The sequence below is a fragment of the Camelina sativa genome, chromosome 4 (assembly GCF_000633955.1).
Source record: "Camelina sativa cultivar DH55 chromosome 4, Cs, whole genome shotgun sequence".
In the NCBI taxonomy this organism is placed as follows: domain Eukaryota; kingdom Viridiplantae; phylum Streptophyta; class Magnoliopsida; order Brassicales; family Brassicaceae; genus Camelina; species Camelina sativa.
Window position 1 is genome coordinate 14,477,918 of NC_025688.1, and position 15,363 is coordinate 14,493,280.

At 34.0% G+C, this 15,363-nt stretch overlaps 1 protein-coding gene across 3 annotated transcripts in view; it reads right to left on the reverse strand.

Annotated features, from left to right (window-relative positions):
* LOC104780541 (putative glycerol-3-phosphate transporter 1) overlaps window positions 1–343 on the reverse strand; it is a 12,822-nt gene extending 12,479 nt beyond the window's left edge. The window contains exon 1 of one of the 3 annotated variants that reach the window (XM_019244654.1): window positions 44–310. The gene's annotated coding sequence lies outside the window, so the exon portion shown is untranslated. Of the gene's footprint in view, window positions 1–43 lie in introns of all 3 variants that reach the window. The other 2 variants (XM_010505040.2, XM_010505039.2) reach the window with 2 other exon arrangements.

A 15,363-nucleotide genomic window follows, 5' to 3' on the forward strand; every position in this document is an offset into this window, starting at 1 on the left:
AAAAAAAAAAAAATATATATATATATATATATATATGAATTACCTTAATATGTTCGTCAAGCTCAGAAGCAAGAAAGTAACGTCCGATGAGCTTTGTGTACGGATCTCTCAAGACTTCTTCACAGTTCACACGAGCTTTATATATATATGTAACCAAATCTACTGACTAGTGTGGCTATAGAGAAGATAATGAAAAATATGGAAACTGAGGATTTGGTATTGAAGAAGATGCAAAGAAAGAGTTGAGAGACTTGGACACGCCTTGGAGCTTGAAGCAAAGGCGACGAGTTTATAGCATTTTGAGTTCAATAGTCGATCCGATTAAACAATTGCTTCTTTTTTTAGTTTCTTGAAATTACAATCTCATCCTTTTGTCAACAAATCATATGACTCGAAGCTGGAATGACGAGTCTAACCTTGCTAGTTGCGATGGTTATTTCCTACGTAATATACCTACAGCCTCCCTAGTCCCTACGTTGTTATTATTATTATATAGATATATTTTGGTAGATTTTATTATTATTTTAATTTAATAAATATATTTACATTTAGTTCTAGATTTACATATACAAGTAGATATAGCACAAATCAACATTTTTCCAAAGTTATAACGTAATAATAAAGATTATTGTTATATTTCTTTTAAAAGGTTATTTTGTTTGAGATAGTATTTATTCTTAATATTGAAATTTTTAGGTAAGTTTACATATATCTTTTTGAATACTAATTATTTTACAATTTTATGGTATTTTAATTTGTTTGATGTATATTATAGTTGTATATTGTTTGTTTGTTTGTATTTACATCATTATTTTGTAAAATATTTTAAATTAGTAATTATAATATCATAATTATGAGCAAATAAATTTTATTAATCATAAATATTATATGACAATGCAGAAAAAAATAAATAAAATAAAATAAAAAGATGATAGGAGAATCATAATTTAAAATCTTAATAAAATTTTCCAAATATAGTTATTAAAAATAATTATATTGTATACTTATATAAAAAATCTGAGTTCTTAAAAGTTATAATTTTAAAAAAATTATTAGTAACTTTCGTCCACAATTAATTAGAGAGAAAAAATAATTTTTTTTTAGAAACTAATAATTATTTAAAAGATTTTATTAGTTTAATATTAAAATTATAATTTTACTTTTATTGAAAAGTTAAACATTTGCTTAAAGACCAATGACATGACAATGTAATTTTTTTACACTTTATAAGGTTACTTTCTCAATTAATATATTAGGATGATCATACATTTAAAGAATTATACATACTAAATCCTTCTTAAGCTCATTGGATACTAATTTTTAGTTTTTGTAAGAGTATAACTAAAACTGATTTTTTTTTCTTATATACTCTATAAAATTTGAGGCTGAAAATAAATATTACATTATACAATATTTTTCAAAATTTAATTCTTCTATATTTTGTAACCAAAACTTTGTTTTCGTTCCTACTTGTGTTTTGTCGTCATCTTACTTTTAGTTCAGAAGTTAGAACTGTACTTTAAAATTGTTGAGAATTGGTTTAGTGATCCAAAAAATTCGATTGGTGTACTAATATTTCTAGGTCAAGCTTTTTTTTTTTGTTTTTTTTAAATGATTAAAGGTGAGGATTTATATGTGGTCTACATTGAAACTACTATTTCAATGGATGAAAAAAAAAAAGAAGAGGTAATAGTTATGCCGGTTTTTATCATGATGTCAGAAACAATTTCAATACAGTAAAACATTTGGTTGGCCGCTTTCTATGCAAAATACTTTAACACGAATGCATAATTTATAGATTTTTCTGTCTTTTTTTTTTTTAAATTGTGTAGTGTATACAATTAAGAATATATGATGCGTGGTCCTCACCTCAACCTCGGCGACATCTACTGCTTCTTTGTACTCTATTCATTGTTTTTTGTATATTATATAGTTATTCCTAGGGATTGTTATCTTAAAGACTAAACAATAAAATTGTTTTCGGAACTTAAGGACATAGCACATAGTACAAGTGGGTCGGAACAAAAAAACTTTTGTAAATTCAGTCGTACTGGATTGGCCAGAACTAAGGTGTTAATTTGGATTGAAATCAGTGAACCCAATATGTGTTGTTTTACTATTAAGTTCGGATTAATCTGAGTTCCGGGGCATGGAGAATTCTTTTGGCCATATAAATGTTTTTTGTTAATCTCCTAAGAGGAGGATACAAGTCCAACAAAACTATTAGAATATGAAAAACAGTGTGTTAACAAATTATATATGTATATATATTTCCAACAAAATATACATACTGACATACTTTACCGGATTTGAATTTGAATAGTACCACGAAACAATGTTATAAAATATAGGCTACGTGTAATATGGTCATATATATTTCTTATATATCTATCATTTAGTAAATTAGGTAAGTAAGCGATGAACTAAGGAAAAAACTTCCGATTTTATTTTCATCTGAATAATAAAATGTAAAGGCAGCCTCTAGAATTATGATATGGTTAGTCATCGCCGAACATGGCAGTGTTTTCCTCCTTGGTTTTCGCCGATGCGCAAGTTCTATTACTATATTCAAAAACTAGTGTTAAAGTTTTCAATTGAAGCGAACACAAGCAACAGTGCGCATATATACATACTTTATTGTACGGAATGTTGTTATGTGCACGTATAAGATTTAAACCCAAAAAAAAAAAGCAAACTGATATAAGTTGACAATAAAAGAAAAAAGGAGCTTCAAACTGTGTCAGCGAAATGGAGAACCAGATTACAACCAGTGGCTCCAAGACGGAGTGATACCTATACTGAGACAAACATACACTTAAACAAGAAACATACAACATGGTTAATGAAAAACATGAAACCATGTAACCAAGAGAGTATCAGACGGATTAGAGATCCTTTGCTTGAGTGTTAGCGGACCCAGATGAGACCTGAGGACGTTTTTTGTTTCCATGAGAACTGCTGAGGCTGGTCGAAATGAGGCGGTGTGAATACGCGAATTGTGTTCTTTCCAAATAGAGTAGACCGAAGCTTGCTAGGCTAGTCGAAGAATCCAAGCAATGTTCTTGTCCCTGCAAGGATTCTTCAACCATCTAACTCCAGCTTCAAAATTTGCAGGAGGAGAGAGATGGACTTTGCTAGTGAAATAGTGCCAAACTTCCTTAGCATAAGAACAATAAAAAAAAACAGGTATTGGCGAGATTCATCGAGAGAATTACATAGTAAACAAGTAGTAGGGACCGAGAAACCCCATCTCACAAAACGATCCCTGGTAAAGTCTATGACGAGAGTTAAGCCAGGAAATGAAAGGATGTTTCGGGATTCTACCCTTACACCATACTAATTCAAACCAATCCACTTTATCACTTGCAGGGTGTAAGTGATTCCAAGTAGCGGCTGTAGAGAAATTATGAGAAGGAGAGGCGTCTCCAATCTTCCAAAGATATCGATCATCCGGAGAATCAACTTGCAGGTTAACAATTGAGGGAGAGGGGATACAAGCCCTAACTAGCTGACATATGGGGTTCTGACTTCTACTATTACCAAATACCATTGACCCTAACTTATAGCATTCGCAACTACTGCATTAATAGGCAGGCCAATGATCCTAGACCCTAGCTCTCCTGTTAAATCCAGTAAGAGGCCTAGAGAAGTCCAATTATCCGTCCAAAACCTACACGTAATTCCAGACCCCACTTCGCAGACTATGTAAGGTCTTGCAAACGGTCTTAACTTACATAGATTCCTCCAAATCCAACTGCCCGAACCAGAGTCATTTAGATCCCAGAAGCATTGATTGCCAATTAGGTGTCTCCTCACCCATGAAACCCAAAGAGAACCCCCAGCAGAAAAAATCAGCCAGATTAATTTCAAACCAAGGACTTTGTTCCAACGAACCAGTCGTTTTAAGCCCAAACCACCACTCTCCTTTGGTGTACAAACTGATTTCCAACTAACTTTGGCTCCCCTAGCAGAATTTGGAACTCCTTTCCAAAGGAAGGCACTACACATACTCTCAATTTCTTCCAAGCAGCTTTTGGGGAGAATGAATATTGAGACCCATAAAGTAATAGTAGAGTATATGACAGATTGAATTAACTGGAGTCTGCCAGCAAAGGAAAGGTGCCTAGCTGTCCAAGAGTTAAACCTGACTAGAACTCTGTCCAAGAGTGGCTGGAAGTCCTGTCTTGTCATTTTCTTTGTCGATAAAGGGACTCCCAAATATCTGACTGGAAAGGAGCCTTGAACCAATCCTACATTCTCAGCTATACTATGGTTTTGTTGCAAGTTGTCACCATCGAGGAACAAAACAGTTTTTTATCTCTATTAATGCCCAAACTTGAACCAATTTTGAACTCCTCAAGAATGTCCAAGATACCCTCCAAAGAGGACTGTGCTTCATCAAAAAAGATGAGAATGTCGTCCGCGAAGCTTAATTGAGTGATAATGGGAGCTAAACACAGCGGGTGCGATCCAAATCTCTGATCCAACACTCCTCTGTAAAGCTTCTTTGAAAGCACATACATAGCAAGTACAAACAGCAGGGAAGATATGGGATCACCTTGACGGAGCCCTTTCTTACCCGGAAAAAATCCAATGAGCTCTCCATTAAAATCTATGCTGAACGATGGAGTAGTGAAACACTCCCTGATCCAACCAATGAATTGAGCCGATAGGTCTAAGGCAAGAAGAACATTCGTGAGGAACTGCCAATTAAGATTGTCATACGCCTTTGCTAGGTCTACTTGCAAGCAACTCCTAGAGGCATGGCCTGTTGCATGAAAATTGTTGACTAGTTCTGAGGCAAGAAGAACATTTTCACACAGCTGACGCCCCTGAACAAACCCCACCTGATTCCCGTGGACTGCATCATCAATAAATAGTTTAATCTTCTGCTTTAGCAACCTAGCAATGACTTTATACACCGTGGTACAACAAGAAATGGGTCTAAGTTGAGTAATTCTATCTCCAGGGATCTTGGGGATGAGAGTTATGACAGTTGTATTATAAGATCTTGGTAGATGACCAGAAGAAAAGAACTGCTGAATTGCTTCTACAATATTATGTCCCACTATATCTCAAGCCTCTTTAAGAAACTCCATCGGAAATTCATCCAGACCAAGGGCCTTTGATTTTGGCATAGTTATAATGGCTCATCGAATTTATGCTTTGGAGAGAATTTGGAGAACTGTTATAATGGCTCTCCAAAGAGTTCTTTGCAGGTAATTATAATTAGAACAAACACAATTATACAAGGTGAAAATTATATATATGAATTTTAATTATCAAAAATAGATATGATTTATAAGGGGGGTTTTTGTAGGCGCCATTTTGGTGATGGTAAATATTTTTGCCTAGAACAAAAAAAGCTAACACTTGAGAATTATAGCGCCGACCAAATAGATAGTGGAAAAGATTTATACGTAACTCCTCCGGTCCTGTATTAAATATCTGTGATAACAACGTAACATTGACATATATAATCATACAAAGACTTAATACAGTATTTTAGTTTTTCTATAATCGTATATCTACGTTGACCTTAGAGGCTAATTATGCACTATCCACGTTGAGAAATATTTTATGAACCTAATAGTATGAATTATATTGATGACAAAATGTAGAATTAGCGATTTACTAATAATTTTAGGACAATTTCAAATTCAGATTTATAAGTCTTCGTCAAAATTTATAGTAATTAGTTTTCTTTGTGAAAGAATGTGGCGTTGTATCACATTTAACATTGAAAACATCAGTTAATAACGTAATTAGATCTTAGTTTAAAGCACAAACTGTTGAATTCTATCGAATAAAATACCATATAATCGTACAAACAAGGGGCCATACTACAACTAAATTATATAAATTTTCAACATAATAAACTCATGCATAGCTTAATGGTTGAAAGATCCGTAATAAACTACGAGAACTAGGATTTTAATTTTCTTACTACGATTTCCATCAAGATTGTCCATTGATAGACGAAGACTATGTGATAGTGGCAGACGTAGACATAAAAAGAAAGCCGAGCAAACCTATCTTGAAGAGAACCTTTGATAGATCATATAAAAGAAGAGAAACTTATTAAGATGTAAAAAATAGTTTCCCCTATATATGTCATACTACTTTCTTTATAAGTTAATTTTAGAATATTGGTTATGGTGGGATGTGATAATCTGATGATGTAACGAGAGCTCCCAAACGCAGTCCATCCAACACTCGTGGGCATGGCCGCCCACATGGCACGCCGTTCTTTCAACTCTGACGACTCTCTGAAACTTTCTCAAAATCTGGACTCACACACCCAAAAGGACATTTTCGTCAAACACATACGAATTCACAGCTTGGCCCACCCACCTCACCTCAGAAGTTGCAAAAACATGAGAAGGGTACTTACGTAACTGGTAGGTCAATATGGAGAGGCAATGGCATATTCGCATATACCCAGAGAATGATACTTAACGTGCAGTGGATATTCTATCAACATGTCAGGGCCCATATCAGGCCCCATTTGGTGCCACGTCTTTTGTATGGAACCTCCCGACGTGGTAATATAATAGCTGTGGTGTGGATCTTTGTTGTTTCTCACCCTTTCATGATGACTCGGCGAGGCGACCAAATATGTCTTGAATTGATTCTAGCCTTGGGTTCGAACCGACGTGCTGTTATTTCCATTATTATAATTCGTTTTAGACAATTTAGTTGTCATACACTCGACACGAGTTTCCACTTATAGATTTTAAATAACAAATCTTAGTTAGGTCATATTAGTCTAGGGGGGTCTAGCTAATTACAACAATGCCAGCAGAATTAAATTGCGATAGAAAGAGAAACTATAATATATATGAGATTTTTTAAACCTAATGAAAGCAAAACTTTGTACGCAATTATTAGAGTTAAGTTATATTTTTTATATTTTCATTTATGTAATTTAAACATTTTGAGTGACTACTGATACGCTCAATCGTGTTTGTATAAATTTACCTGAAAGATATGGAAACTTTGATGTCGACAGGAAAAAATATGATAGTTTTGGCTTTTACATTCTTTGTAATTCAGAATCTTGACATCCACATATATATGGCTGTGGCTTCATTAATTAGTCTCATTACAATATTAATTAGTCTATCTGAAAATTTCATGACCACATGAAAACTATTTCTTCCATTTTCAAGATGTTCAGTAAGAAACAAAAATAGAATAATGTATGATATACATCACTAACTTCTACGTGTGGATTGTGACCTAGACAAATGACTGTATAAGAAGTCCAGCTCGTAAGGATTTCGAATTTTATATGTCTAGGGCTGATATGATATGACAAAAACAAAAATAATGTGACAAAGTATTACTTTACAATTCAGAATCAAATGGGAAATATTTTTACGGCCGTATAACAAAAACATTTAGATTCCATGCGAACATGTTTTACAAATACTGTATATTTTTATCTCTCAAAATAAATTGTTACGCCTTTCGGTTCGGCAAAGGACTCTCCTCAAATATGTCTACGCGTGGAAGTATAAATGTGGCACTCATATAAATGTACATATATTGACAAATAATTTATACATTCTTTGTGTATAAAATTTATACTTTACCTTATATTAGAACGTGTGTAAACCTAATATGAACATTAACTAATGTGAAAATCTACGTACCCACCAAGATTAAGGACCACAGCTTCTGATTTCTAGTATTTGATCTCGTGGTTTTAGACCACTACATTTGATTAGTGATTTGTTTAGTAATAGAATAAAATGTATAAGACTAACTTAGCGTTTTCTACATATGCATGGGCCACATTCTTAAAATTCAATAACAATTAAATGCACACATAACCGAGTAACTGATAATGATAGGTTTGGGTTGTATAATCAATCGAATTAAGTAATCGGATCCCAGTAGCAGCTGCATAATTATACACATGACGTACGAATTTTTCTCGATTGGGAAAACTTGTAATTTATTTTGTAAATCGCTTCTATTGTCCTTTAACACTTAAAAACTTGCTTAAGTCTCTAAAGCCAACAGAAACTTCAGACACATTTTTTTTGTCAAACCGGAAACCTCAAAGTCTAATGGTTCGTGTTTGTTGTGGGTTCATTAGTCTTTTTAAATTTTCATGACCACATGAAAACTATTTCTTCCATTTTAAGATATTCAGTAAGAGCATGCACATCGGTTTGGGGACATTTTTTTGTCCCTCACATTTAATAATATTATTTTGAAAGTTTTTTTATTTTTAGTATGAGCATTGGTGTCTATTTATAATTGGTCCCCCGAATAAAATAATAATATTTTGAAAGTTTAAACATTAATTATTTAAAATTGAAAAAACAAAAACATACAATTAAGAAATTAATAACAGAAAACATAAAACATAAAAACATCAAAACAAAAACAAACATTTTATTCAACTCATAAAAATTTTAAAATCAATCTTCATTATCCGGGAGATGTCCAAAGTTAGTCCAAATATGCTCAATCAAATCATGTTTTAGTTGGTCATGGGCTTGTTTATCCCGAAGTCTTGTTTGACGAGTAATCGTACTGCTGATATTTGAACCCACACCGGCGGCACCAACGGTAAATGTTTGATCCACATGTTCTCCGTGTTGAAATTCAGAAATAATGTTTCGGTAACTGTATGTATGTCGTTCGTCTTCGACAATCATATTATGGAGTATTATGCATGATCTTATTACATTTGCCATTTTGTTTTTATCCCATAAACGAGACGGATTTTTAATAACGGCGAATCTAGCTTGCAAGACTCCAAAGGCACGCTCAACATCTTTCCTAACAGCTTCTTGTTTTTTAGAAAAGAGAGATTTTTTCCTACCTTGTGGAAGTCGGATTGATTGAATAAAAGTTGCCCAATTTGGATAAATACCATCAGTGAGATAGTACGCCAAGTTGTACTCCCTTCCGTTGACAACAAAGTTGACTTCCGGAGCTTGACCGGTTATTATGTCATCAAAAACATTAGATCGATCAAGAATATTAAGATCGTTCATAGTACCTGGAGCTCCAAAAAAGGCATGCCATATCCAGAGGTCATACGAAGCTACCGCTTCCAACACAATTGTAGGTTTTCCGGTTGATCGTGAATACATGCCTTTCCATGCCTTCCACTCCCAATGCATACAGTCAATGCTACCAATCATCCCGAGAAATCCACGCTGTTCATTCTGATAGAGTAGTCTTTGTAGATCCTCCTGTGTAGGACGTCTTAGGTATTCATCTCCAAACACTTGGATGATGCCGGCGGTAAATTCGTGCAAACATTTCCGAGCTGTCGAAGCACCAATTCGTACATACTCGTCAACACTGTCAGACGAAGTACCATATGCCAATTGACGAATTGCTGCAGTACATTTTTGTATAGGTGAAAGACCAGCACGTCCGGTTGCATCCTGGCTTTGGCGGAAATATTGGATTTCGGTAGAGAGACGTTGCACAATTCGCATGAACAGTGGCTTGTGCATGCGAAACCGTTGCCGGAATAAATATTCTGGATATGTGGGAGTGTCACTAAAATAATCATTCCAAAGATTATTGTGGCCTTCTTCCCGGTTTCGCTCGATAAAAATCCTTTCTTGTGGCTGGTTTGGTTCGGGGATATTTTGGGAGACATCATAAATATTTTCTAAATAAGCATCAAAATGATCACTATCATCTGCTTGGTAGTGATAGTGATCATCATCTCCATGGTAATGATAATGGTTTGAAGATGATCCCATTTCAAGAGAAAGGAAAAGAAATGAAGAAATGACTTTGTATTAAAGAGAGAAGAAGAGAATGGAAGTTAAAGGAAGAGAGCGAGAGTATTTTGTTGCTTTGATCTTATTTGATGAAATGAGTTGCTACTTTGGTTATGAAGAAAGGAAGATAAAGAAATGACTTGTGTTGTTGGTTTGGTCGTGTTTGGTGTGAGTTATCATATATATAGTGGAGTTCCAGTTTGTAACCCGTGAGAGACCAAAACAAAAGAACATACATGATTACACCAACAACAAGTACCCGTGACAGAGACCAACACGTCCGTAGTCAAAATACATGTAATACCCGTGAGAGACCAAAACAAAACAACATACATGATAAGAAAACAACAAGTACCCGTGTAAATCATTACACCAACATGAACAAAATACATGTGAAAATGATGATTACACCTACAACCAGCAAATCAGTAAATTTTCTTAACTTATTTTCCTTACATATCTCATTAACTACATTCTCCAACCTTACCAGNAAGGAAGAGAAAGGAAGATAGAGGAAGAAATAACTTGTGAATATGTTGTTGCTTTGATCTTGTTTGGTGTGAGTATTTTGTTGTTTTGATGGTGTTTGAGGAGAATGTTTTGTTGCTTTAGTCTTGTTTGGTGTGAGTGAAGAGTTATCATATATATAATGGAAGACTAGTGTCCGTAACCCGTGAGCCTCAACAAAACAAAACAAGGTACAAGGCAAAACAAAACAAAAGTACCCGTGGGATAGCAAAACAAAACAACGTACATAGTCAAAAATTGTAACCCGTGAGCCTCAACAAAACAAAACAAGGTACAAGGCAAAACAAACAAAAGTACCTGTGAGATAGCAAGTTATTACAAAGTTACAAAGTTATTACACCATTACACCAACAATAGCTGAGAGTAGCTATAGTCCTGGCCCATTTCTTACTTAACCTGAAGATAAACAAGAAGAAGCAGATTAGACTTAGTACAACAATTGTTTTAAAGAACTAACAATCTGATTAAGTTAGTTAATACAATAGCCGAGTTACTAGAAATTAAAATAGACTTATATTGATTTAGTTTGAAACAGGAAATACAAATTAAACAGAAAATTCTAAAATAGGAAATACAAATCAAACAAACAGGAAATACAAATCACATACATAAGCCGAGTTACTAGAAATTTAAGCAAGAAAAACAAACAACAAACACATGCTCTAATATCAGAAATACTGGGACACTATCTTGTTCATGATAACTTCTTCACTCGCATTCAAGGGTTCTTTTTTGGCTAAGAGAGTGTCTAGGATGGCCAGCTTCTGTAGTTTCTCCTTTTCAGCCAATTCCTCTTTCTTGACATCCCACATGCTCTTATACTCAGCAAGAGTCTTCATGTTTGTGGACTGAGCATTGTTCCTCTTCGCCTTCGCAGCCTTGATCCCTTGTGGCCTTTTCTCATGCTCCTCAACATTGCAGCTTGATGATTGTGAACCTTCAGTAGCTTGTTTCCTCTTCGTTGCAGGCTGAGAGGGGGGGCGTGTTAATAGTGTTAAGGGTTAGAAATTTCTGCTCAAACCTTAACCGAAACCAACAATGTTCAAGGTTAAATCTCTTCTTATGGTCAGCGAAGTAGATATCATGTGCATTCTTTAAGATATCATTTTCAGAATGACCAGAGCTGTTCAGTCTCTCTGCAGCTGTGAATGCCGCACAGAACTTGTTAGTTTGGTCATTTATCTTGTGCCAACGCTGCTTGCAATGTGTCACCAGCATCTGTTCACCACCATTTCTAGCATGAGGAGTGTCAACATAGTATTTTTGAATCCTTTGTCAGTAGCTTCCTCCCTTTTGTTGATTTGCAACGATGGCATCTTTTGAAATGTTGAGCCATGCGGAGATCAAGACTTCATCATCAGCAGGTGTCCATGTCTTTCTCTTCATCATCAGCAGGTGTCAATGAAAACTTGAGAGAGAGTTGGCGCCTCAGAAGGTTGGGAGCTGTGAGGAGAAGGTTGTGAGCTGCTCTGTCCAGAAGGTGGATAACTTTCCCAACGAAAGTTTTCATTTAAACCACCTTCTTCTTGACTGCTAAGCAGGTTTAAGTAAGAAGAAGACTGAAAGAAGGGATTCGTAGAATCCATATGAAGAAGCGAGTAGAGAAGAGAAGGAATGAGAATAGAAGCGAGTATAGAAGAGAAGTGATAAGCGAGTAAAAGTGAGAAGGGGTTACTAAATGAAAGAGATTTATGATGGAAATAGGAAGAAGATGGTTGGGGTTTAATAGGTTAAAAGGTAACTTGCAATAAGTAACAAAACATAAAGACCAAACAACCAATGTCTAATCACAATTTATGACAAGTACACATTACAACTACCAAATTAAACAAGAAACTATGAACAAACCACACTAAAATAAATAAAATCAACTACACAACAATCACAATTTATTAGAAGTAGACATTACAACTACCAAATGAAAAACCTAATGTAAAAAATCAATGTAAAATCATTTTAGCAACCATACGAGTACTTATCACACCTAGTTCGTATACATGTCGAAGCAACCATATCAATTACACAACAATCACCAAATTTAAAACCTATAATAGAGTTTCTGTATACCAATGATCCTTTAACAATTAAGACAAAAAAACCAAATTTTTACCAAAATCAATGTTAAAAACAATTTTAGCAACCATAAGATTTGGTAAACTATCAACAGCAAACGACACAGACACAAAGACGTTGATAAGAGGAACTTCGACATACTTAACTTCGAAGTTCATCTTACCAACGTCTTTGACAATAGAACAAATGTTATACTCATGTTATACAGAAACAAATCGACTTTTAGACAGAGACAAATCGATCTTTACACAGAGACAAATCGATCTTTACACATGAAAAAACAGAACGAGACCGATAACCCTAATTCAATAACCCTAATTCAATAACCCTAATTCAATAACCCTAATTCAATAACCGTAATTCGATAACCCTAATTCAATAACCCTAATTCTATAACCCTAATTCTCTAACCCTAATTCGATAACCCTAATTCTCTAACCCTTATTCGATAATCAGTGATAATGAGAGAAATCTCATATTGGAGGAAGAAGACAAACCTTAATTAGCACGATTGAACCGCCAGACAAGCTTCGGGAGACAAAGAAGATCGCTTCGGGAGAGAAGATCGGACCGCCGGACAAGCTTCGGGACAGAAGATCAGACTGGCTTCAGGAGAAACAGAAGATCGGCTTTGGTAATTCGTCAAGAAATTCCGGTGAGAAGAACGGAACGGCTGCGTGAAATCGTCGAGGATGTGTATCGCGTTTGTCGTCGCCGTCGAGAGAAAAGAAAGAAGTCGAAGAAACTTTGTCTCGAATTTTTTTTTCATTTAACCCTAAAGAATTCGACACCCAATCAGAATGGAGCACGTGACGAAGAAGACGGACGAAAAACATTCCCAAATAAGAAGCGTTTTTTCGATGTTGGGCCTTTCTGAATTAAATTTAAAAAAAAACAAAGGACAGCCCGAATCATCGCCGTTGCACATGGTCTAAGAAACAAAATAGAATAATCGATGTACATCACCAAACTTCTACATGGATTGTGACCAAGACAAATGACTGTATATATATAAAGAAGATCCAGCTCGTAATGAATACAATTATTATATTTCCAGGGCTGATATTTGACATGACAAAATCAGAACAAAAAGAAAAGAAACTGATGTGGCAAAATATTACGTTTTTCTTAACAGTAGAATATATATAATACCGAATTTAGAACGGTGTTTAGTATTTGCAAGCCGTACTTAAATTTGCAGAGCCAAAAAAATGACGATGAGTCGATGACCACAAAAGTTTAGCAAAATTTTAACTGACCCCTTAGTGACTTATGCTCTTAATAGGTCTGTCATTGTGTTAGTGTGTGCATGTAGAATTTGACTAACTTCTACGTGTGGATTGTAACCAAGACAAAATGACTGTATGAAGAAGTCCAGCTCGTAAGCGATTCAAATTTTATATTTCTAGGGCTGATATTTGATATGACAAAATCAACAAAATAAAATAAAAATGATGTGACAAAAATATTACATCTTTTCTAACCGTAGAATATAATTAATTATTACCGAATTAGTATTTGCAAGCGGTACTTAACTTTGTAGAGCCAAACAAAGCTAGGGGAAAAAATTGACTATGACGATGACTACAAAAGTTAAGCATTATTAAAAATATACTTATCTTTGCAATTTATTCAAAAAATATATGCATGTAGATTTTGACATTTTCGAAAACCCGGTTCTTTCAAAATTAGGAGTTTTTTTTCTATGCATCGAAATAATTGTACAAATAATTTCGAATTGCAAAAAAATATTTTTTTAAATAAGAATAAGAAGACTCAAAATGTTATTTTAAAAACATTATTGGTAAATATTGTTGGTCACGATAGGATGTAGAACATACAAGAAAAAAATATAAGTGGCATCAAATATATATATATATATATATATATATATATATATATATATTTTTGAAAAATCATGATGTTTTTTTGGTTGTTTTATCATATGGGCCAAGATGTGAGCTGCTAAATGTTGGAAGAGTCTCTCCATTTCCAAAATACAGACACAACCGAAGAAATAAAGGATAAGGAGTATATACAGTCTTGGTTTTATATGAACAAAATCGACTATTGAGAAAACGAAACAACCATTAGAAATATTTATTTTATCCATCTTCAATTATTTTGCCTAACTTGATGTGTCCTTTTAAGTGACATATCAATGAACGATGTATATATAGCCTCTTGTTGTTTTATAAAGACTGATCGATTTTGGATTATCCGATCTCTATCGACACTTTTTTTGTTTGTTTAAAAATGCCAAAAGTTTGGGTATCTAGGAGGATGGATGAGCGTCGGACGTGTGTATGTGGTGATGTATTTCATCGTCGAAAATCGCTGGATCTCTGTCCAGTTATAGAGAATTGAAGTTTTAATACCAAAGCTAGGTTTTTTTTTTTGTTTCCATTAATACAAAAGCACATATATTTATGTTTGTGTAACACTGATTGAGAATTAAATTATTACGTTCATATTATAAGAAAACATATAGTATAGTCTTTATGTTTGCAAATATAGCTTCCAGAAGAGTTGATAAAGACACTATAAATATTATTTTTTAAGTAAATATAATAATTTAGCAAATAAAGGCTGCAAATGGTTGTAGTTTTCAACCAGGTTGAATGAGTTGAACGTACTTTTCAACCTTGTTCAGCCAAAAATTCACCATTTAACATAAATATGTTTTCAACCTACATTTATTGGGTCCCACCCTGTGGCGGGAAAATAACACTTTTTGGCTGAAAATTGTTCAACTACAAAATAGGAGATATACAGATTGAACCGGATGGAAACTAAAAAAAAATTATATTTATTCAATTTATATATTTGAATTAATATTTTTGGCTTTTAAAAAAATCATTTAAAAAACAATTATGGAATCCAGATTGTTATTTCGATAATCTAGAGGAAAGTCAAAGATTGTGAGTTTAAAAAACTGTTTTTAAATTATATTTAATTATTATATATATATATATTTGTAATATATATATATATATAT